This window comes from Hirundo rustica, chromosome 9, assembly GCF_015227805.2.
Source record: "Hirundo rustica isolate bHirRus1 chromosome 9, bHirRus1.pri.v3, whole genome shotgun sequence".
Lineage (NCBI taxonomy): Eukaryota > Metazoa > Chordata > Aves > Passeriformes > Hirundinidae > Hirundo > Hirundo rustica.
In genome coordinates this window covers 20,638,063-20,662,526 of record NC_053458.1, presented here as the reverse complement: position 1 = coordinate 20,662,526, position 24,464 = coordinate 20,638,063, and the positions used below count along the sequence as shown (strand labels likewise).

At 38.0% G+C, this 24,464-nt stretch overlaps 1 long non-coding RNA gene across 2 annotated transcripts in view; it reads left to right on the top strand.

Moving 5' to 3' along the window:
- The window catches only part of LOC120756625 (uncharacterized), an 87,821-nt gene that overhangs the window by 36,726 nt on the left and 26,631 nt on the right, over positions 1-24,464 (top strand). The window contains exons 2-3 of one of the 2 annotated variants that reach the window (XR_005702182.2): positions 610-729; positions 17,684-18,008. This is a non-coding gene — a long non-coding RNA (uncharacterized LOC120756625). Of the gene's footprint in view, positions 1-609; positions 730-17,683; positions 18,009-24,464 lie in introns of those variants that run through there. The other variant, XR_005702183.2, reaches the window with a different exon arrangement.

The following is a 24,464-nucleotide window of genomic DNA, read 5'->3' as shown; positions in this document are numbered from 1 at the left end:
GCTCAAGGTGCACTCACTCAGTTGTGACTGGTCATGTTTTCCTATTACTGTTATCAGATGAAATGTTTAAGTATGAAATGCACTGTTGAAGAATATTAGCCTAAAAAGTAAAAACCAAGCACAAAGCAAAACAAAATAACCCTTAACCCCTGCCTCTGCTTCTCCAAACCAAAAGAATCCCTGAAACAGATACCCAAGTTTCTTTATGGGTGTAATGTTTACAATTACTTTCTCAAGACTTCCTCAGGAGGAGCCAGAATGAATAAGAAATAAAGGGATCTCATTTGTGAAGAAACACTAAACAAAGATTTTAATTTTTTTTTCTTAACCAAGACATGGTTTCTGACAGTACCTTTTCTGACAGAAACACTGGCTCTGAAGCCAGCAGTAGAAAGTTATGAGATAATAAACTTGTATAGGTTAGGGTAAGAAACTGGTGATACCATTTTAATAATAAGCTTGTAAAAGAGTGCCATAGTCAGGTAACAACTTCAATAATGATAATTTTCAAGAACCAAATTATTACTGGAAATGCTATAAGTGTTTTCTATGGTTCATAGCTTAACTATGCAAGACATCTGATTGTAATGACTTTAATTTTGCTTGAAGGTATGACATGGAAAGAAGTGCATGGAAACTGAGAGGGAGGAATGGAAGCAGCTAGCTGAGAACACACCATGACATACACCAAAGCTTCTGTAGAACTAAGAGATGTGCCCAGGACTGGAGGTTAGAACTTGCTGTGTTACATGCATTATATAATGATATCACATTTGGCACTTGAGTTCAAAAACGAAATTAATTCTATATCCTTGCAGATATGTTTTCAAATACATGTCTGAATAGAGAGAGATATGGTACTATGCAAAGAGCAATGGGTACAGTGCCAGACATGGAATTATTTTCACAGGAGATTTCTGGCAGTGTGAGCTAGACGCAAGCCTGAAGAAAAGGGTGTCAGAGTAACCAGAAGCTAAGAGGACCAAACTCTGTCCAAAGCTTCATGAAAAATGTAGTGGGTCTAGAAAGAGGGTGGCTATTTGTCAAAGGGTAGTGAGTCCCACTAGAACCCTATTAAATTTGCTGAAATAATTTTCTATATTTTGACTTTGTCATCGCTGCATATCCATATTACAAAAGAGAAGTTAAAGAGAATAGAAATATGTCACGTGTGAAGTTGTACTATGTTGTAAGTTGTTACAATATGGGAACTTTTAATAGATTTTGTTGTTGTTTTCCTGGTTCTTATGCAAGTCAGCATTGTTTGTTCTTGTTGTTCCTTCCAGTTTGAATTTCCCATGGGAGCTTTATCTGTCAGCTAGAACTTGTTGGAGAGTTTAGTGATTAAGATTTGAGGTTGTCTTTTGTTCTGACCCCTTATATCCCTTGCTTTGGACTGTCAGTTTCAAGAGAATAACTAAACTAGCACTTGTAATCAAGCCAACAGGAGTAAGGGCTGAAGACAAAAAAACCCTTGTGAAACCACCACAGACATTTGGAGACAAATAGAATTGACATTTTGAAGGAGTAAATGGAGAAAGGAAAGAATCCAGAGAGGCAGTAGTAAGGGAAAACCATAATATGATGGCATTTCAGGTTTTAATTTCTTGGGTTGGAGCTACTGGATGACTAGCTGTCCTATTAAATGAAATGTGACTAAATTAGAATTTGAGATTGGCCTGGTCTTTAGAAATATCTGCATTGTAAGGACAGTGTTTAAAGAAAAATAAACAAACTAAAAAGCACCACATTTTCAGGTGTAGGTATCTGAATTTCAAGGCATGTCCATTTTCAATGTAATATTTGCATAAAAATTTGCTAGAATGTAAGAAAAAACCCCATTGCAATTATAAAGGTTTTTTCATCTTTTTAGGTTAACTACCAGATGGATTGTAGTAACTTTAATACTAAGAAATATTTCTGTGGCAAGAATCAGGCAGATATCAGATATCTCACATCCAAAAACCTTTAAAGGTTTGGCCTTCTTAAATTCTAGACAGAAGAAGGTATCAGATTGATTGTCAAGTATGTGTTAGTTACTGAATAGCGATAAAGTTGTGCTATATCTAGATATTTGGCTGTAATCCAGTTAAAAATCTTATTTTGTCCAGATTTTTACTATATACTTGCTAAATTAATTTCTGTGAAAGCCACTAACTGGAAGGAGCAGTAGAGCAGTACATGGGGGAGGAATGCTACAGCATATGCTCTGGTTCTGCCCTTGAATAGAACAGTTCTGAAAACAAATTATATAATGTGTTGACAGAAAACTATAATCCCTGAGGTAAATTTGGCTTCAGAAAATATTCTCTAAGAATCATTTGACAGGTCCTTTGAGAACAACAATATGGTAAGAATGGTATCTGATGAACTGTTAGCAGATTTGAATCTATCCAATCTTTTTAAAGAGATCTGAAGTATCTATGGTTTATAGTGGATGTAGGGCAAATACTATAATATTTGCTTAATTTTGAAGGGATCTTTTTCCATCTACAGGATTATGTTCTAACACATTTGTTCTTGATCCCATATCTAGCAAAAAGGGTGAAATTCTGCTCAGAGTCCTGCTGAGACTTTGGCCAAATTTAGCTCTCAGCTGAACCTCTAGAAATCCAGAACTGCTTTAGTTAGTAAGGTCTGTGTGAACTTGCACAAAAATTACTGTCAGAAGAACCTGACTCAGTCAAGTATTACCAAGTGGTATATTTTATAAATGACTGGTATCAAACTTACAGTCTTCTCACTGATGTAAGCTGGAAATACAGTAAAAGTGGAGGAGAGTGCGTGGTGCTGGGTCATGGCTCGTGCTTCAATGGATTGTTTTCACAGCTTATGTGAGACTGTTTTAAAGAGAATGAAGTTTCAGCAAGGAAAGTTTAATACAGTTATTTTGGTACTGGCTGGATTCCACTACAATGAAAGCTGAATAACCCTTCTTATATTTTAAACTGCTCGTTAGTCATAGGAAGACTATAATGTACTACTGTATTTACAACAAACACCATTTAACTGCTCTTTGGTGTGTGAGCCTGGGCTTGAGAAGCTCATGTGCTCGAGACCATTTTTGTCATGAAGTCACTAGTGTGGTTCTTTCAGAACTGATCACATGTACAGGTGTCATACAGCTGAATGAGTATGACTGACAATTTAACCTTCGCAGGAAAAATAGGAATTCACAGAACAGGCAGTTTTGGGGGCTTCCTTTGTAAAAAGAGGCATTCAACCTGTCAGTGAGTTAATAAACTCCTAAGGGTTTAGTGGAATTATGGAATAATCATTAGTGATCTGCTGCGAAGGTGAGTACAGTTTTGGACAAGCCCAAAGTGTTGGTGGCTTAAGCTTGCTCACGGAAACAGATGCGTGCTTTGCTGAAAATGAGGTTGGTGTTGATGTTTTTAACAATGCCTTGAAATACTGGTAGCTAATACGTAAAGGTCAAAGGTTGCATTTCACTGGTGGAAGCCATTTAAAGGTAAAAAGGCTCTTCAAAATCTTTATGGAAAAAACAGTTGTTAACAGCGCATCTTTTTAGCTGTACTATTGGATGAGTTCTTACTTTTCATACTTTCAGTGCATGATAGCTGTTTGGTGTTTGGTCTTTGGTCATTCAGTGCATTAAATGGCAATTAAATATCACTGGGAAGCCTTTTGTTTGGTTAAAAGAGTGAAATGCCATGGTTTCCATGCAAGCTCTTGCATAGTTGAAATAAAGGAAGATCTTGCTAGTGATATCCACGGATATCACAAAACTTTATTAGGGTACAGAAGGCTTGAGGAGGTACTTTTGCCTGGGTATTGGGACTATGTCCAGCTGCCCTACTCAGACAGCAAGACTGTCACAGCATAAAAACCTTTTAATGCTTTGAGAAATATATTCTGTGTTTTTTGTAAAGTACTGGATGGGGGTTTTTTTAAGCTACTGCTCCTTCTCTCACTATTTCGTCCTTACCTACAAAATGTTTCCACTCTGTACTTGTGAGGTCTTCTGTGACATTCATTTGGTCCTTGCAGGGAAATCTTTTACTTACACAAATTCAAAGCAAGTCAGAGGCCACCTTGAGGAGCCCATGGTGGATGAAGTTGCAGTATAACAGTATCATGCTCAGAATAATGATCCCTCTTCCACTTTCAATAGAAATCAGAGGTACTTCTCTGCAATGTAGAATTCTCATTCTGCTCACATTCTTTATTGATTTCCAGTGCTCGAATCTGATTTTATTGAAGTATCCTTCCCACCAGCTGCAAAATGTCAACATGGTTTACAAAATTTTTCATCTTTTCTATGACCAAATTCTATTCGATTAAATGTATAGCATCAGCAAGCATTAAAACTCCAGAGTTTTCTGAGGGAAATAATGCAGTATAGTTTTTAAAATTTATTTTCTTTCACTGTCTGAGGTCTTCATTCAAATGCAGTTGAGTAAGACAACTGTCATTAACAGGCAGCCTTTTCAGCAGCTGAAAATGACTGCGGAGCTGCTGAGCATCATTTGTGTGTTAGACAAAGTCACTCTTCAATAATTATTTAGCCAAACTGTATGACCTGTCAATTTATGTGACTTCACAGAGCATCTGTGAACTGGATGTTACTAAACTACAGTCTGTGTTGGGACTGATTTTTTTATCTGGTGTTTTTTGAAAGTATCTTGACCAAGAGCTAAATCCTGCTGCCTTACCAATGATAACGAGTACTGATACTGAGTGTTCAACAGTGTTAAAGGAAAAAGACATTACTTAGCATGAAGAAAGGCGGGGGGAGTCATGCTTTACAATATGAGCCATCCATTCCTATAGCAGTGAAGAACTGGATATCATTAAAAAGCAAGGAAAAAAAGATATTTTTAATTTTTTTCTTTGTTGGGATTATTCAGCAAGGAGCCAAATGATCCTTGGAAATCTGTTCAAAAACTCAAGTAAAAGTGTGTTAAGACTGAATCTCACACAGTTCAGATGTCTTATTCCAGCAGCCCACAGTGCCTGCTGCAAGGGTGTTTGAATGTTTGTTGGCAATTAGGGATATTGTGGCCAGTCTGGCTCAGTGGGTATGAAATGAAAGATTGAACCTCAGTCTTCAGATGTCATTTTAACTGTATTTCTTTAGGGACGCATGTATTTGAGTCCCAGCTCTAAAGCTGATCCTGCTCTCTGCCTTAGTGGACAGCCAAGTTCAAGTCATGCTGTAATAAATCAGGTACCTAGAGAAGAGTAAACAGGAAAGCCGAGTCAGAGCTCTTCTCTTGCATAGCCCATCAGGTTTTTGTGCTTCAGGCAAACATCAGACCCACAAACATCCCTTCCTGTGCACACTGACAAAGGGATGCCCCTTTCTGCCACAGAAGAAGGTGAGGATAGAGATACTACCTGCAGAGAGTAATGATCCAGATTCTAGCTTTCTGTACCTCTTTCCTGGCCCTGTAAAGGGATTTTGGAAAGGATTGCACAGGCAGTGACTCAGACTTGTTGATTTAGAGTCACATTGAATCAGCCCACAGGAGCTTGAGCGCAACATATATACGTTATCTGACCCACTTGAGAAGATCAGATTTAAAAGGGAGATGACTGAAATATAGCAAACAAGAGGAACAAAAAAAGATATGAAAGTCTGACCCATACTAAATTTTGCCATGCTTTTTCACTTAAATTGGTTCACTTTACGTAATAGGTCAAAGGAGCTACATAAACTTTGCAAGAAAATCTTGAATTTTAGCCTTTGTCTCCTAACCTGACAGGAGACATAAGCTTTCCTTTATACCTTGCTCTCTTCTAACGACAAACAGGGCATCCTTTTTTTTCCCCCTAATTACTTCATATCTTGGGTCTAATTCACTTGGTCAGATTTTATGACCAACTTAGATGAACAACACATACTAATTTTATTTTCTTAGCTTTGTCAGAAATTTTTAATTCCTCTGGACTCAATAATGATCATAAAAATGAGCCTGCATGAATAACTATGGCAAGGGTATCTGTCACTCTTACAAGTGATACGTTTCCAAGTGACCGAAGGGCTCTTCAGAGTTAGGGGAGAGAAACAGGATTGTCCCGCTGGAACTGCTTCTGCAAGTAATGAAAGAGCTCATCATTTTTTTTCATAAGATCTCTGTAGAGTCTTTAAAATGACGAGAACTTGTGTGAATAGTGTAGACAGCCGTTAATCATGTTGGGTTAGGTGGGAGGAATCCCAGGCTGTGTTTGGAAAGGTTTGTTTATCGTGGTGCCTCTAGAAAGGGTGTTTGCACTGTTCGTGGCTCCCCTTCAGTTTGGGAGCTCCCAGCAGCTCCCAGCCTCTGCCCTGCAGTGCAGGTGCTCGGGCAGGCACTGGGATTCTCACAGAGCAGCTCCCCTGCTCACGCACAGCAAACCTGGATTTCTCACCTTGGAATTCTGTTGTCTTTTTCCCTCTGTCAAGATTATTTCAAACTCTAATCCTGCTTGTCATTGTTACCTGCAGTCCCTCTTGGCTCTGTGTCAGTTCCATAATTTTACATCTGTCTCGTAGTAATTTCACTTGCATCATATTTCTGAAGCTTCTTCCCTATGAGAATGTCATGCAAAACTGTCAAAAGCTTTCCTGAAACCAAAGAACATGACACTTATTCCTTTTTTTCTGTTCACACAGTCTGTCTTGAAAGGAAGCTGGACAGATTTGATGTTTGCTCTTGACTTAACACAGTGGCTGCTGTTAACCTCCCTGCTGCTGTCCCAGCACTCACAAACAGTTTTTAATAAGTGTTCCAGACATTTTGTCCACTGAGCCAATTTGTGTAACATTACCCAGTTCTTCTGTTTTCCTTCTTAGCTCCACAAAGAAAGAGGAAATAGTATAAAAAAACCTATGAAAGTATGATTTATGGTGCAGTAGACCAGAAGTTTGTAGTGATGTTTTTTTCTTGGTAAACTTCTATTAGTGAGAATTCAGATTTGTGAAAGAATGCTGCTCAGAGGAAAGCTTTTGTTTTGGTGAAAGAACTGACTAAATTTGAATCTGAGGGAAATCCTATAAACCTTTTGTAAGCAATATTGTCTTTGATAAGAGGCCAATTGGGAAAAAAGGTAATTTCCTTTAAAAAGAGCTATGTGATTTAGCACTAGTGAAACCAAGATCTAGGACTGTTATTATAAACAATTTTGGCAACATATGAGTCTGAATCAATTATTGCTTGATGCAAGATCAAAATTTAATGTTTGCAAAAAATAATACCTAATTTTAGTAAATAATCTATATCTGAGGATATGCTTAGGCCTTTAAAATATTGTCAATAGAGAAAAGGTCCTGTGGTATTTATTTTCTTCTGGTGCTTTGTTTTTCATTGGAAACTACTGACTCAGAAATGCCAACTATTTGCAGAATTTTGCAACAACCTACTTTGGTAATAAAAATTAGAATATTAAGAACTCCTTTTGTTTCAGCAAGCTTAAAAAACACTATTGCCCTCTTATAATTTCAGAGTAGATCCTGAATATCCATTTTTGTAAAATGCATCACATGTTACATGCAAGACATAAAATGCTTGATAAAAAGGGTTATTGTCTTTGTTTAACACAGAAAAGAGAGGCTGAAGGAAGAAGTTTTCATAGTTTCTAGGACTCAAAAGGCTACAAAAAAGACTGTAATTACCTTAATTTTAAGAAAAGATGATTTATATCAAGTAAATATTAATGATATGGATATTTAACAACCAAAAAAGGCTACCTGTGGAGGCTGTGAAATGCCCTTAACAGCAGAATATTAATTATAGATCTTGCATGGACAGCATAGTTATACTTGACTCTGTATCAAGTTCCAGGGCATAAATGGGATGACTTCTTTAGGTTCTTTCAGGTCTTTTCTTATTTTTGTAATGAATATCAAAGTGGTCACACTTAAATATTTTGAAAAAATAGTGACATATAAGAATATATAACAATATAAAATGACCTTCAGATTCTCAAATGGATTAATGTTTTTTTACATCAGCTTGGGCAATCAATATCGCTTTTTCTCTATTATTTAACACCATCATTTAGGCTTCTAAAAGCTGTGATTAAAAGCATTCTTCCCACAAATAGATCTTGAAGTAATTGGCTGTCTTTGATAGAGTTTATCTAACCAAAACCGCATGATTTCAAACCCTGTTCGGGGACACATCATTGCATCTGGGATGAGGGAAATGGATCATGTGTTTTAGCAAAGCAAATGAATGTGATGCATTATTATCTCTTGTTTGCATGGCACCAAGAATGACCCAGTTGCTATCGAGGCAGGCAATAAAACAAAGGGGAATGAGCTCCGGACATAAATGATGCTGTTCTGCACGAACGTGGATCCAGACATAAGAAGGGAATGAGCTGAAAGAAAAGCAATAAGTAGCTTTTAGCCTGAAGACTCAGCAATTATTGTGTGGAAACCATTGATGCTGTGATGTGCCAGGGTGCAGGATGGCATTCCGGGGCTGATTCTCGGGATCATTACGGAGGTGATGACATTTCTGCAAAACTGAACGTGTCTCCTCTGGAAGCAGCAGTTATTCCCCCTGAAGGTGCACTAAAATGTACCAAAGGAGAGAATTTGCAGAATCATGCACACAGTGTATGTGTGAAAAGACTTGTTTTGAATACAACAATCATGACTTTAATAGTCAGCGATTACAAAGAGATTATGAAACTTGAACCCATGCTTTATGACTGCCAAAACAGCATTCAGCCGTATGTTAGATAAAGTCTCAGGAATAAAAATGCAAAACTTTTGTCAACTGTAATTTCAGAAACTTTGCAATTGACAGTAACTGCTTTAAAAGAAAAAAAGCATCCTCATTAATGAACACTACTGTGAAAACTCATCTGCATGTAAAGCATAATTTTAAGAAGAATTAGCATTTCTCATATAAAAAGAGGATTCCAGTGGCTTTAACAAGCAATATCATTGGTTTATCCTTGTATCTAGGGGAATGTGAAAAAAAAGTTCCATAGTTTCAGTAGATGAAACTTAGTTACTGCAACACTCATGAGCCTCTGTTCTGTAAAGGTCATAAAATGAAAGCTGGCAGGGTCAGTCCAGCAGGTCCTTCAGTCTGAAGCAGGACATACCCTCTACACTCCAGAGAAAATAAAACAAGTATTTGCTCTCATTGCAGAAACAGCAAAATGTTTATTATTATTGCAAGGTCCCACCCTTTCTTTTAATTCCCGTGCCACCCCCCCCACCCCCCCAATTCTGGAAAAAAATGGGGGCATGACTGACTTGTTTGTTTCTGATTAAAATGCCAATTATTTGTGATTTACATTACATGCTATTGTCATAGTACTAGGAAGGATGTGTAAAAGTATCGCATGAGCTTGCATTTCAAGCAATTAAAACTGAAAAATAGAAAAGAGGGTAGGACAGGAAAGAAATTTCAATTTGTTTTTCCTACTTTTGATCTGCTTTTTTCTAATGAGGCTGGGTGGATCAGAAATGAGGCAGAAGACTATGCAGGGAAAATACAGCCACTGAAAACCTCTTAAAAACTAATAAATACATCAAAATTGAGCCTGTAACTTGTAATACCTTTAAGAAACTTCCTGTTCTTTCTAATGGAGTTTTTGAGCTTTTTAGGGCATGTATTTTCAGCTTTTCTCTGTGCTTATGAGGGTTTTTCCTATTAGCTGTAAATCAAAAGTTGACCTACTCACAAAATCAGCAGATTCTAGCATATAAAATATGCTCAGGATTATGAAATACTGAATGTTGCAAAACTGAGAGAGTGGGTAATATCTGCTTGAAATCCATAGGATTTAAAGGCAAATATGCCAAAGCAGAAGGAGGGAACTGAAGTAAGGGAAAAAGGCAGTAACAAATTCAGAGATAAAAGGTATAATTTTCCCCATCTATTGTTTACCATGGCCACAAGGAACAGATACTTCATACCTAAAAACCATCACAGAGCTCTTCTTAAACCTTTTGTTTAAGCTGCTTCAACTTATTGTCCCTGGTTCCTCCGTTTAGAGGTGTGCAGAGCTTTCAGGCGTTTCTTTTCTTGGCTGCTGTGTGACACTCTGCATGTGGCCTCTTCAGTTCTCCTTGTCCTTGAGCAGAGCCCTCACCTCCTCCCTTTGCTGTGTCCTTTTTCTGGGAGTCTCGGGGCTTGTGCCAGAGTGCATCATGTACCAAAGGAAGAGTGACTGTGTTGGAGATGCCGGCATTGCCGTTGGAAGCATTGAGGACACGTTGTGCTTGTAGGACAGAAGAGGTGAAATAGTGGAGCAGGCTGGTGGCAGCAAGACAAGTCACTTTGCTGTGTTGTTGCAGTAGGAAATCAAGGAAGTAGGTTTTCTGTGAAACTTCAAAAGAATGACAGCCCAGTTTTCTTCTATTCTAAATGCTACTGTATGCCTCTAACTAAACCGGAGAAATCTGCTCCTTACAAAGTTTCCTGTAAAGAGCATCCTGACTCAGTTTCAGAAAGTTCCTCTGACCCTGTGTCAGGGTCAGGTAAAGCCAGTAGCCCCTATGATCTACCGAGGGAAGGGAACTGATGAGTAATTAAGAGGCAACACTACTGGCGCAAGCTCCTGTCTTGGAAAGCATCAAACCCAAAGCGCTGTGAAGTACTTGACATGAGACATTGCAGAGATTCTAGGCTCCTGCAAGTTGCTGTTTTGATGGGCAGTAATTGTGATTTTGAAAGCAGGTGGCAGCGTTCATAAGCCGCCATGTTCTTTGGATCGCTGAGGCACAAAATGTTTTCTGTTTTACAGAAGATGATTTCAGTAACATAATCTTGTTTTGTTTTATAATGGCCTGCTGGGAAACAATTCTACCCCATGGGGGGGTGTGGTTAAAATAGCTCAAGGCCTGCTGTAATGGTGCCAAAAAAATACCATTGTTTGTACATATGAGTTACGTGTTGTCTTTTGTGGGTTGAAGCAAGATGAATAAAATTAACAGTTTTAACAGATAAATTATCTTTCTGCTCAGGAAGTCTATCTGTCTAAATAGGCTTTTATAAGAGAGGGAAATGCTGGTCGTACTTTTCATCTTTAGTGATGGTACCAGAATAATCTCAAAAAATGGATTTTGTAAAACAGCTTGGGTCACGAAGTACAAAGTGGGTGAAAAATATGTGTATATAAATAAGTTACTTCTCTGATTATTTAAAGCAGTAGAAGTTACTGAGGCTATGTCCTCAGCTGGTGAAAATTAGGTTGGCGTAATTGGCTTTAAGTTAGGTTTGTTGGTTTACTCTGACTTTCATCATCTGATTTAGTGGTTGTAGCTTTTAATCAAAACAGGACAAGAAGAAAACTAGTGTGAACTCTCTGCTCTTTAGCTGTGGAGCAGTTGCTATAATAGGGTTGTTTGTTTTGTTTTACCTAAAAATCCCCCAACCAAAACCAGCCCAAAGAAAGCAGCATGAGAAGGATGATGGTGATCTCTCCTGGTTGACAAGCAAGTACAATTCAATAAGAAACAGAATTTTAAAACTTCTAAAGTTGATTTTGGACAATGCAGAGGCTCTGATGTGGCTGGGATTTTGGGGTCCCAGGAGGGATTTCTGCCAGTTGGGGCACAGAGGGCCTGTCCAGGTCTCAGGCATGAATATTGTCTCTTAGCAGCCCCATGCCTGTTTCCTAGGTGAGGAAAAAGCAATATATAAAGCATGATGCTCCTATTTTAAAAAAACCCCAAAACTCTGACTTCAGTGGAAATAGGAATATGGAGAAAGTTTGGCTTTTTCATTTGCCTTGCATGTGTGCAGACATTTAAGGTTACTCTACTACAAAATTATTGGGTTTTATTTAATTCTCTCTTCATTTTAAAATGCTGTTGGTTTTGCTCTATGTTTGCATATATTGTGGATTCTCTCTGAAAGCATTAATGGACTTAGAAAAATAATGGAAAATTTTGTGTTGCAGAAGCTTAATTTAATTAAGCTGTTACTCTTCAAAACTTTGTTTTATTCAAGTCAATGAAAGACAAGAATTTTACTTTAAAGTCTTTCTGTTGCAAGATTCGAAGGCTGAGGCAGGTTTATTTGAGGCTTTTGAGAACTGGAAATATGTGTGGGGGTGGTACTCCCGTCTTGAACTTAACAATGTCTGAAAAGAAGTCAACTTTCTGCTTGCAACATTTTAAGATGGGGTTTTCCGTCCGTCAGTTTCTATTAAAAGTCTGACATCCAACTTGGCCCCATCTGTGGAGTCTCTCAATTAGGTGAAAATGTTGTTTCAACCAATAACATAATTATTCCATTATGATCTTTCCTTAAAAGAACTCAATAAAAGTAATGGGAAAATAATTTGTGCACAGAGCTTATCACATACGTCTTCCCAGGCATTGTGGAAGTGTAATATAGTAGGAGGTTAAACTTGCTTTTAGTGCACTGAATCAATATTTTTGTCCTAACTACTTAGTGTCAATATATCTTTTCATATGCCTTATAGATGAAAACCACTTTTTTTTAGTTGATAAACAAATATCTATACACACACTCTGACAATTTTTTCTTGAACATAAAATTTCTTATTCTTCCTCTGCTTTTAACAAGAAAGAGACTTATTGAATTCCTACAGTGATTGACTAAATGCAGAAGTGATGTAAATAACATCATGCTGGTGTAACTTCTAACGGAATCTTATAATGCATGTGGTGTTTGGGGATTCTGACCACTGAGTTCCTTCTAACTTTGTCTCATTTCTGTGGGTTATAGCATTGTTCTTTCATGCATCTGTCAGGTTTGATAAAGCAGAAAGAAGTAACAAATAACCAGGTAAAGTGATAATGCTTCATCTTAAATCCTTGTTTTTATTTGCTGTTCTTCTGGAGCACCATCCCTTGGTTCAGCTTGGAACTTACACCAATGTTCATGAGTTTCCTCACACCAGTGCAGGGTTTTAAATGAAGGTCTATGAAGGGATGATAAGAATCTTCAAGAAAGTGGTGTTGCTTCTTGGCCAGAGTCAAAAATCCAAAATTTTATATATATTTAATATGACAAGTTCAAAGAGACAGAGAATGATAGTAGGAAAGTTTTTAAGATCACCTTTGATGTCTTTGTTAGGCCTATACAAAGTAGAGAATTTTCTACTTTGTATAGAGAGGTTTTGTGAAGTAATTTATGTGCCAGCTATACTAATACTTGAAGAACTTAGTGATCCATTCAACAAAGACAAAATCTTGAAAAAAGGAAGATGCATGGCTCTGTATGAAATATGCCTATATTCCTTCCAAGGCAGAGATCAAGGAGGACAGTAAACCTCTGATCCTTGGGTGACAGCTGGAAAGGAGAGCCATGATGAGCATTGTTGGTGGGGTGTTCACTATGAGCTGCCAGACTTAAGGGCTGGGTGAAGCTGTTGGTAAGCAGGGGACCTGAGGCACATGGCGGCGATGAGAGAGGGGCTGGAGTGGCTGAGATGGAAAAGGAGTATAGTAGGGAACAAATCAGATTCTTTAAATCAATCTCTGTCTCTTCTTTTACTTAAAAATTGAGAAGATTTTGGGGACAGATACTTTTTTAGACTTGATTGTTAACTCCTAGGTAAATTCTGGCTGATTAGTATTAAAGTCAGAGGTAGTTTGAATGAGGGCAGCCAAAACACTATAGTATGATTTCTAGGAAGGTTCTTACCTTCCAGAGCAGAAACAATCTTATCCTCCCGGGCAAGCAAAAAACCTGCAAAATGTGCATTAAAGGAACCAAAGTATTTCACAAAGATAGTTTTCAACTGTCACAGAAAACACCTGAAGTACTTTTTCTGAAAGGCTGGTCCAATTGAAAAAAACCCAGACATACAGTGATTTAGCAGATCTCATAAGGAAAATAGTTTTTGTATACTTTGGGGGAGCAAAATGTAGTTGAAGTTGCTTGGAAATCCATACCCAGAGAGCTGCTTGGTGGTCCAGATTCAGAATGGAGGGCAATGTGGAACAGTGCTGTTCAGTTACTTGTCTTGGGTCTGGTCATTTGCTGTGTGCATTTATTAATTTTTTTAGTGAATGAGCTAGAGGATTGAATAGTGTCACAGCTTTTTAAATCTGGAGTACATATAGGAGAAAATTTGGATGTGTTGGAGGATGGAAATGGAATCCAAAAATTATATTGAAAAATTGGAGAAATCCTGTGAAGATGATGGATGAAGTTCTGATGGTTATGCTCTGTGGGAGGAAAAGCAGGAACAACAGGCTGCCAAGTTCTGCAGGGAAGAGCAGTGGGCTTGTAGTGGATCATGACCTGAACACGGCTTTAGTTTGTCTAAAGTGGCAAATTTGCTAATTTTGCCATGGCTGGAAAGAATTGTCATAAGCACTCCAGGGAAATGTGATCCTGATAATGCTGTGAGACTGATACGAGCAGCAGTGCACCCTGCCAGATGCATGGGGTAACTTGGAGTTCCTGAGCAAGCCTCAGCTGCAGCATGGTTGTTTGCACACTGCAGTTCAAGACTGATGCAGATAAAAAGGAAGATTCTACAGAGGAGGAGAGTGAGCTATTTGGTATAGAAACAGAAGCTTTACAGAGAAAAATGGAAAGAATTGGGAAAGAAAGAAGAAGGACATCTCTTGAAGGATATAAAATGCTGCTGCAAACCAGAAGGGGATGAGCCATTCTCCATCTCCACAATGAATAAGACAGGAAATATCTATAGATTTCTGCAAGAAAAACTGATGTTGGGAATGGGGATGAATCCTGTTAGTGCAAAAACAAGGGAGTCTTGGTGTGGGAAATGATTGCCTTTGTAAGCTGTGGAAGGGCAGCGATGGAGACCTGCAGAACAGAAACCTGTCAGGAGTGATGGTGGGGCCCAGCAGCACAGTAGATGACTGCTTGAAATTTCTTCCAGGTGTGTGTTTAAAACATTCCTTTGCCATTTTAATGAGTCTCTAAACAAAGCACAAAAAGTGAAAATGAAGTGGGTTTGCAAGACCCAAGCTATCCTGTTTCATTGCTTCTTACTGCTCCAGAGCACTAGGTGCTTTGTTACCTGGTAAACTGATTTTACTGAGTTGGTGCTGGAGCTTTTAGTGATGGAAATGGAATCTCATAGGGTTTTTTTCATTCATTCAACCAGGACCAATCTCCGTATAATGACTACTTTAATTTACACAAGGAATATTGGAATTAGAAACTTTGAATTTACTTTGCAGTAAATTCTTCCTTTCATACATAAATTCAAGAGTAGTATAAGCAGAATTTGCCACATCCAATTTGAATTATTAACCATTGTGCATTTTAATTATCCACAAATTCTCTCTATATCTATTTGGGGTTTTCTAGAAAACTCTGAATTTTAAAAGTTACTATCTTTTGACATGTCTGGTCTAATTTTGGCTTAGCAACTCCTTTGGGGTTTTTTTGTTGAGTGTTATATGAAAGACATGGGAAACCCATCCTTTGAGCTGATTAGATGATTGTATGAATGTAATAGATTTGCTAATCAGTTTCAGTTGAAGAATATATCATTGGACAATAAGTCTGTCAAATAAATTCAAAAGCTTGACAAAATATTTTTGTACAAACGTGATATTAAATAGGCAGCTGCTATCTCGTGTAGAGACATGGATCTATGTCTTGCAGAACAGTGAATTCACATTTTAATGAAAAGATTATTTCATAAAAGCAGCAGGTCTTGGTTCTTTGTGACATTTTATTGACCCACACTTTTCAAATCAACATTTAGTTGAACTTCGTAAATATTGTTTATTATTTTTAGTCATTCACAACATCCATGAATCTGTGTTCTTGTGGAGGCAGTAATGCATTCATCATAAATGATACAGAGTTTTGAGCATATTTTAACAGAAATAACCACGGTATACAGTCATTTAAAAACATTTGCAAAATACTGTTTTGCAACCAAAATGAAATGCTAGTGCTGAATATAGACACAATATTTCAGATATGACAGATTCCACTTTTCTTCTCAGTTTCTAACATTATTGTTACAAGTTGTCATGTGTAGCTGAGTGCTTGGTGATTCTGAATCCTTGTGATGGTGCATTCAATTACTGCAATGAACTTTGTGCTTAGGGAAGTTCAGTAACGCAGAGCTGATTCCTTTCCAGATGAAAGGAATTCCAGAGCTGGTTTCTTGATTCCTTTTCTGTTCTTTAAATACTGGAAGGGAGCAGAAGTTCATTAATCTTTAGGGTCTCTCAGTAGATGTGGAGCAGGGTGGGTTTTAATATTTGGAGGAGGGAGCGCATGCTCAGAGAGAGTGAGCCTCATTTTCTGTGAGAAACACTTGGAGAAGAGCGAGAAAGGGGAAGGTTTTCCCCCACTCATCCAGAATCTAATTTGCTGCTGGAGGATAATCATGTGCTTGTGTCTCAGGTAATCATTACCAGCATTTAGGATTGTTTTAGTTCATTTTCTAAAGCAGGCAAGGACAATTTGAAATAAGGCTTACCCTCCTGGAGCTGGTCACAGTTTTACCTCATGGAGTGGCTTAGCTCATACTCTTTTTTACTCTGTGGGCCTTTAGGGGTGAAGTGAGTGCATCTCTGCCAGCTGCTGAGCACCAACCACACTTTACAAATCTTAGTACTGATAATCAAACTTAGATCACAGTAACACATGTTTACAGTACACAACATTTGTAGCAGAGTCAGCGTGTTCCTGGCAGTCTCAACACAATGCAGTAATGCTTTGCTTTTGTGCACATGAGGTAGTTTGAGGGGTCTTTTAGTGTCCCATTTTTCCATATTTTTTTCCTGATGTTACTGATCAGATAGTAAGATTTACTTTATCTGCTAAATAATACCTGGGATTAGCAAAACTATTCCTATTTTCCATTGTTATAAGAACAAAGACAGTCAGATCTAGTTTGTGTATATCTGTTTATTTTTTAAAGTGAATTTATATTTTAAAGGAATTGCACTTTTGGAATTAATTTAAATAACCAGTGGACATTGCTGCTGGCTCTGCCAAAGACAGGAGCAGGCATATTTCTCAGGCTGTTTAAATATAGACAAGTTTAGGTCCAGAAGTTCTTAATAGGGCAGCTTTGGAAGCTTGCCTCCTGTCTCTATTCCCTAAAAGTTGTGTTTTGATTTTAGTATTCATAACCAGCCATTGATTTTTCCAACCTAATTTCCTCCCTGATGTATTTAATATCAAGCCAGATCTGCCATCTATCTACAAATCACCCTGGCTTTACAAGCCAGCTCTGCCATCCATCTACAAATCATAATGGCTTTAGTCAGGAAATTAGAAGTAGGCTTAATTTTTTTTGAAAGTAAAGGATTCTTAAACCACTTACTTCAGCCCTCTCTCATGACTCAGCTTGTGTTTCTATTTGTTGCTGTTCCTGGCTCATGGACTTCATCAAGTTATAACATACAGCATATTGTAGCTGATTCAAATTCTGGCAATCAGGATGGTTCATTCCACTTTTTCTTTTTAAAGAAAAAGTCTTCCTTTTTGGGTAATCATTCTATAAATATGCATTTTAATGACAAGACAGAGTCAAAATCAATTGCATTAGACGAAGGAAACATATAGTAGAACAACAGTACCTCTTTAATAAAGAACAGGAAACGATTTAAAATTAATTGCTGATAATTAATGACTGTAATTATGTCCTGAATTTCCTTGATATGATAAACTCTAGAATCAAAACCTTGTTCTTTGTAAAAGTCCTCTCAGCATATATTACCAGAAGTAAAACTGAAGTTACAGAAAGAATAAAAATATTGAAGTTCAATGATCTTTATTTCTGACAGATTTTGAAGATGATTCAAAAGCATCACGATTGTTCCAGTGAAGCATATTCCAAAGACATGGCTCCCAGTGTGTTCCAGCCATAATGGGATGATCCATCACCTTTGTCTTTGCTGCTGAGAGCAGAAATTGATGAAAATCAGCATTTGGGAGTTTACATGGACTCATTGTGCCCTAGAATTCAATAGCAAAATTTCAGATGCTCTGTTGATATTGATTCATGTTTAAGATCATCCTGTAATTAAGTTGTTACTATTATGTATTAAGCTTATAGTACTTGATACAGAACATTCATCAGCATAATATATACAATCTCATATACTCATGCTTTGGTTTCATATGACAGTATATTTTTATGCTACTTTGGGGGTGGAAAGACCAGAGAACTACTTTTAGAAGAGGTAGGTATGCACCCAGATGGATTTTCTAAAGTATCTGAAAACCAGCAAACCTTTGAACTGTGAAAAATTTTCTAGATTTGAAACTCTTGTTGGGCGATCTTCAGAAGTTTTAAATCACATAGGGTAGTATTTTCTAAGGGACAGATTCTGTTTATGTGTTTCTGATGTTATTGCTGGAAGAGGCAGTTTCCCCTACCAACAGATCATTGTGCCCTACTCAGCAGGGTGCCCTGCAGTGCTCACCCATTGAACTGAACCCATTTAAACTCCCAAGTACAGAGCTATACATTGTCAAAGAGAATTACCTTGAGCTTCTGCACATAGATTAAAAAATGCTTGACTAAATTGTAGAATTCTTAGCTTAGGAAAATAATATCCACCCTCTAAATAAAACGTCATGAAAATCTCAAAATCTGAAAAACTGTGTATGAGATGTTAAGGGTCAAGAAAGGTACCACGTGAAAACAGCTACGAATTATTGAGCAGACAGTGGATCTATGCACCTGGAGCACATGAGCATCAATACCAGGCATTGCCAGGTTATGTCTGTCTTTGGTTCAAATCAGCTTCTTTTGGGGGGTGGGGGGCTGCTGTCCTTCCAGTATTTTTCCTGAAAGACCAGGTATTCTTGCTATTCCTTTTATGAGATAATTTCATATTTTTTCTTGTACTTACTGCTTGTGTGTATAACTTTTACGCTCTTTATAAACTAATGATGTCCTACAGAGATATTTACGAAGATGACTCAGTTTAGTTGTATTTTGAACAGATTTCTTGTAATGTATCATTTATAGTGAAAGGAGAATTCATCTGATAGAAAAAGAAAGCTGATGCTCTACAAAATGTTCTTTGCTGCCAAACCCTTCATGCATATGGACTGGCTCTGTGTTTTGACAGTGTGTGAGGGGAATACCAGATGTCAACTAATCAATGTATACTCAAAGCACTCCAAAAATGTTTGTTTACCAATAAGTTGTTTTTTAAAATTTTTTTTTCTTTTTTTTCTTCTTTGTGCTGCTCGAATGAGCTGTTCAACAGCTCAATTAGTTATTGCTGGGGCTGTATCCTGAACTGAAAGGGAAAAGACACTACTGGAAAGAGAAGTCTTGTGTTTCTTCTCCATGGGAACATGATGTCTTGGAGAATTAGATAAGGGTGTTGAAAAGCACCAAGTGAAGGTTTTAAATGTTGTTATAAATCACTATATAAAAAGTCATTCACGTACAACACCTCAGGATTTATGGATCAGAAATATAAATTTCAAGCAAGTTAAATTTTTTCTATATAGGTAACAGAGTAGTGGACTTCAAATCAGTTGGCTCTACACCAAAAAGTTTGAAGATATTAAATATTTATCAAGATGTACCTTTTAACCTTCGCTCCCACTGCAAAGCAGCCTAAACTTTGTCCAAATCTTTAAATTAATCCTTGGTGGCCTCTTCAAAATCAAAATTTCATTTCTTTAGCAATGCAAATCGTACTATTAATGCTTGAAAATATTCAATACAAAAAAACCACCTCATCCACCTGTCTATTTTGGTCTGGTCTGATATCTTCAGCATTGTTAAATTAGACACATTATATAAAACATAGTTTTATTATTGCAATTAGATGGCAACAGCTAGCTTTATTTGAAGGATTAGAAGGTTAGTCTTTTTATCTGCTTTATGCTGCTGAAGAAGATATGTGGACAGTGCAAACTGAACTATGTAAGAGGAAAAGGTATATTGCTGTGAAAGATTTTACTATCACTTTGATTCTGCAGTAAGTTTTGGGACTGCCTTTTTTAACACGGTTCAGGAGGGTCAGCTTCAGAGCAGGGCTGCTGAGTGCTTCCCTCACTTAGCTTGGTGCCAGGGGAAGCCTGGGGATCGCCCTGGCTCCAGCTCAGGTGCCCTGGTTCACCTTCTGAGCTCCCTTGGGTTTCCAGTAGCAGCTGCTTGGTGAGAGGGACTTGGAGATTCCTCATGAAAGCACCTGGCACGCATGGCTGTGTCAGAGTGGCTTTTGTAAACTCCGTGACGGCATCTTGCTGAGGTGCCCCGTGCTGGGGGAGCTGCGGTCCGTGCACCGCTCTGCTGATGCTGCAGCTCTCCTGAGCAGCCACAGCGAGGGTGCTGCTGGTGCATGGCTCGTGCTCCCCACCCATCCTGCACCCACAGCCCTGTGGGTGCCACTAGGGAAAGGTGGCACCGGGGTGTTTGTCACCTTCTTGTCCAAGCTTGGGTGGACACCCGAGGCTGATCCTGGAGCGCTGCCAAATCCAGCAGCCAGAAATGGGAAAGCCTGGGCTACTGGCACGACTTGGAAGGGGAACTGAGCAGTCCTTGCACCTGCTGCTACCCTTCTGCACGCCAAAACACGCAAGTGAACGTCATCAGGTTACATTATTTTTCCTCCTGGCTGTTGCCTTGGTTTCAGGAGGACACAGGTGGCTGAGGGATGGCCTTGGGCAGGAGAATTGTTCTACCCACAGGGAAATGTCAGTAAGGAGGTGGGAACTGCAGCTTCTGAGAGTGTATGAGGGTCCAGGCAGTCTGCTGGAGTGAGGGGGAGTGCCTGAGACCAGCAGAGACATGAAACCAGCAGACAAACCCCTTCTGCGCTGCTGATCACTTTGCCTTTCTCTGTTCAGTCCAGTCCCGCCACTTTGGCTTTTCTCCATTTGGAGATATATTTTAAAAATAACTTGCTATGTTGAGTTTTGAAACTTTTTCATCCTCTGCTATAAAGTTAGAAAGTCCAGACAGGTCTAATTGAAATCTCAGGCTAAGCTGGAGTCCTGTCACAAATTTAATGTCCTTAAGTTTTCATGCAGTTAAAACAAGTAAAGATGCTGACGTGAATAATTGAATGGTGTGTAGAGAAATGCTAGTGCTAAGTAACCTGGAAGACATCTCTTATTAAATGGGTTCCTGTTCTGATTTTGAGGCAGGTTCCATGTTTTGGGAAGCTTCAGTTCAAATCTAGATAACCTGTGGTCTGTCTTTTGTGCTTAATGAAAAGGGAGAGGTCTTGTCGAGTTATTGTAAAACTAAATCAAAATACTTTAATTGCTTCAAGAATTGTGGTTGAAATGCTTCAACGCTTTATGATTTTAGGGAATTACCATTTACTTTAGAATCAGAAATCTTTGTGCTGTATTTCTACATGCCAACTTTCCTTTAAATATTTACGATGCTTTCAGCTTTCAGATTTTTCAATTGTTTCAAATGTTTCGGGTGAACTGGAGTATAGGATATCCAAGGATATCCAAACAAGTGCTTGTTCTGGTTGATTGTTGCCTTTGTTCTACATTATACGAGCAATATATTGACATATTGTAAAACAATAATACTTCAAAAAACTTAGCTCAAGAATCAAATCTGTTAAAATTTATTGATTTTGATAACAATATAGGTTTTTCTCTTCTGTCACAAAATACCACATTCTGTGGTAGCCTCAAGCACAGTGAGCTGGGGAGGAGCAGAGAAGGGATGATTGGAGGAAAATGTTCTGGTGCTTTCCAGGCTATACCCAGCTCCTCATAGATCACAAGTATGAGGTCACAGCTGATGCAGTTGTGAGAATGTTTGTGATGGTTCTCTACTCTCTCTGCTGAGGTGATCTCAACACTGGGGAGAATTTTTTACTAAGTAATTACTTGCATATAATATTTTTCAGTAAGTTTTGAAGCGTCACGTTGAATGAAAAAGATTTTGATTATTGTTTTACCACATAAATCATTTATGGAGACCTGAGAAAAAATTGTTCTTAGTTCTGTTCCCTAACAAAATATTCTTAAATAAAAGCTAATTATAGTGGTTTTGGTCTCAAATATGCACACACAGGTAAGTTCAATATTGGTTTGGTAAGCATATCTGTCAATGAATATACAGGTCTGAGAAGGATGTAGATATCAGAGCTGAGCAATCTAAACTGTAAATCCATGTTCCTGCTGGAAAGCAGGCATTTCTTATTAATGGAAATTATTGAAATTACATTTCTGAGTTACTGAAAAAATAAGAAAAGCAAACATATATTTGGTCACGTTGTCTTTTAAAAATAGCTTTCTTTTACTCATATCCACAGATCAATGAAAGATACAGAAAAAGATAATAGCTATTGTACTTACAGCAGGGTGGTTCCTTCAAGCTCATCCTTTCACAAAGCAAGCAACTTTTTTTAATGTTTGTTATACCTATGACATAAACTTTAAAATATATGTGGTAGCATGTTAACAAGTCATAATATATATTAATAAAAAACTTTGAAAATATTATAATATTTTGATATGGAGAAAAAAGACTAATTTAGTTCAAAGATTTACATAAAACAGTCCTCTTGTTGATGTCTGCTGATCCCAGATTTAACTGTGTCATGGGATACCATTCAACATCTGTGCTTGTCTGTATTCCCAGATCTTGGGGATAAAAGAAGCACACTCTTATGTCTGAGATCTGGGAGTTATGGCTTTTTTTGCCCTGTAAACTCACACTGACTGCTCAGTTATTTTTTTCCCAGGATGTAATGCTGTTTGACATGTTTCACAACTCTCTGAACAATCACTCCAAGCTCTTTAGGCCCCCACCGTGCACTCAGGCTGCTCAGTGACTGCAGAAGTGGAGTCACTGCTGCCCCATGACCATTTCCATCCCTGGCCTTGTGCTGACATTTCTTTATGTTTTGATAATTTCAAGGTTGTTTAATTCACACACAACTTCCATCTGAGATGCGTAGGTAAGGAACAGCACCAGATTTCTGTGAGGGTAAAAATCCACTCTGAGGTGGAAAAATGCACTCTGAATGCTGCTGCTCTGCTGTGGGTTCTGTAGATACAGGGCAGAATGCAGAGTCTATGGGTTGCATATAATGCCATAGAGGGCATGGTGAGATGGACCATGGGTGAACTGAGGTTCCAGGCAAAACTACTGAGCTTTTTCAGTCGTGCTCTTCCCCTTTCCTGCTCTGGGGACAAAGCTTTCTGTAGAAGGAATTAAAGAAGATGGAAGGAAAGCAAAGGAAAGGAATTATCTTTGATATCACATGGCTCCCGGCAAATCATTTCACTTGACATGACAACTATTTGTTGGAAAGACCAAGTTTTGGGAATTTTAAAGCTATAATCAGAGGAGCATCTGATTTTTTTCTAATTTTTTCCTGTGGCTAGTATGGAAATAAAGTGTATTGCTCCATGATTAAATTTAAAACTTTTAATTGGTTTGATATAAAACCAGTTTATAAATTTTAACAATATTTCTGTAGTCGATCAACAAATCCTAAATTCAAAATAGTTTGGAAAGAATGTCAGCATTCTTTTGTGGAAATCAATGGAATCAACTTCTCTTTTAACTTCAGTGTTCTCTGTCTGCAGAGACTTTTAAAAATTTCTAGAAAGAGAAACATGATGGTAATTTATAAAAAAAAAATGGAGAAAAACTTATGGGTGAGAATTTTGATCATTAAGGAGAATTTTTCATAGTCAGGGTCTTGTTCTATGAAGTGTTGGCTTTGCTGTGTTTTATTGAATCATGGGGCAGCTACCATATGTCCCTGAGTTTCATATCCTTTATATATCTAGAATAATTGTCCTCCCACCTGCTGCCTAACAGTTTGCCAGCGATGCCCTGCTTTATGTAAATATAATACTTTGTATTATACTTTACTTTAGTGTAAATAATGCAACTTACTGTGTACTAATATATAGAGAGGGTCAGATTGACATTTATATAGCCCAGATAAATATCTCATACTAATAACCATACAAAAGACAGCATCTGCTATCCATATAAGTAACTTCTGTTCAACTTGGCCATTTTTCTAAAGCTTATACAGTTGCATGGGGTATGTCAGAGTACCAGGAGCTCGTATTAGTATTTTTTGAAAGACCTTACTAGGAATATTAATTCATGCTAACCTGTGGCTCTGTAATATGTATTTCTGTAATGCCCCTTGAAGCGATGAATGAAAACTTGAAGAGATTTTACAAAGATAAAGTAGGTGAAGCCTCAAGACCCTGGTCTGTGGTACCTAGTATTATTGTGCTGTATGGATAAGGAAACGTCTGGGGGACATGGAAAAGTTCTGTTCTGCCAGCAGGCAGGAGTGAGACCTGTGTGATTTGCCCAGAGAGTCACAGGAATCCCTGGCAGAGCTGTGAAGAGAAACCAGGGGAGAGGATGACTGAGGCAACATGTCCCAGTCCACAGCTGCTTGTGGATGTGTGAAGGTTCCTCTTTTGCTGAATGCACACTGGGAGGAAGTTCAGGGCATTTTGATTTCCTCTGTTTTACCACAAAGGGGTAGATAGGATTCAAGAGTCAAAGCTTGTAGATTTTTTCTGCTAATACTTAACAGATCACCATCTATGTATACCTACTAGCTGTATAAGTCAGTCTGTAAG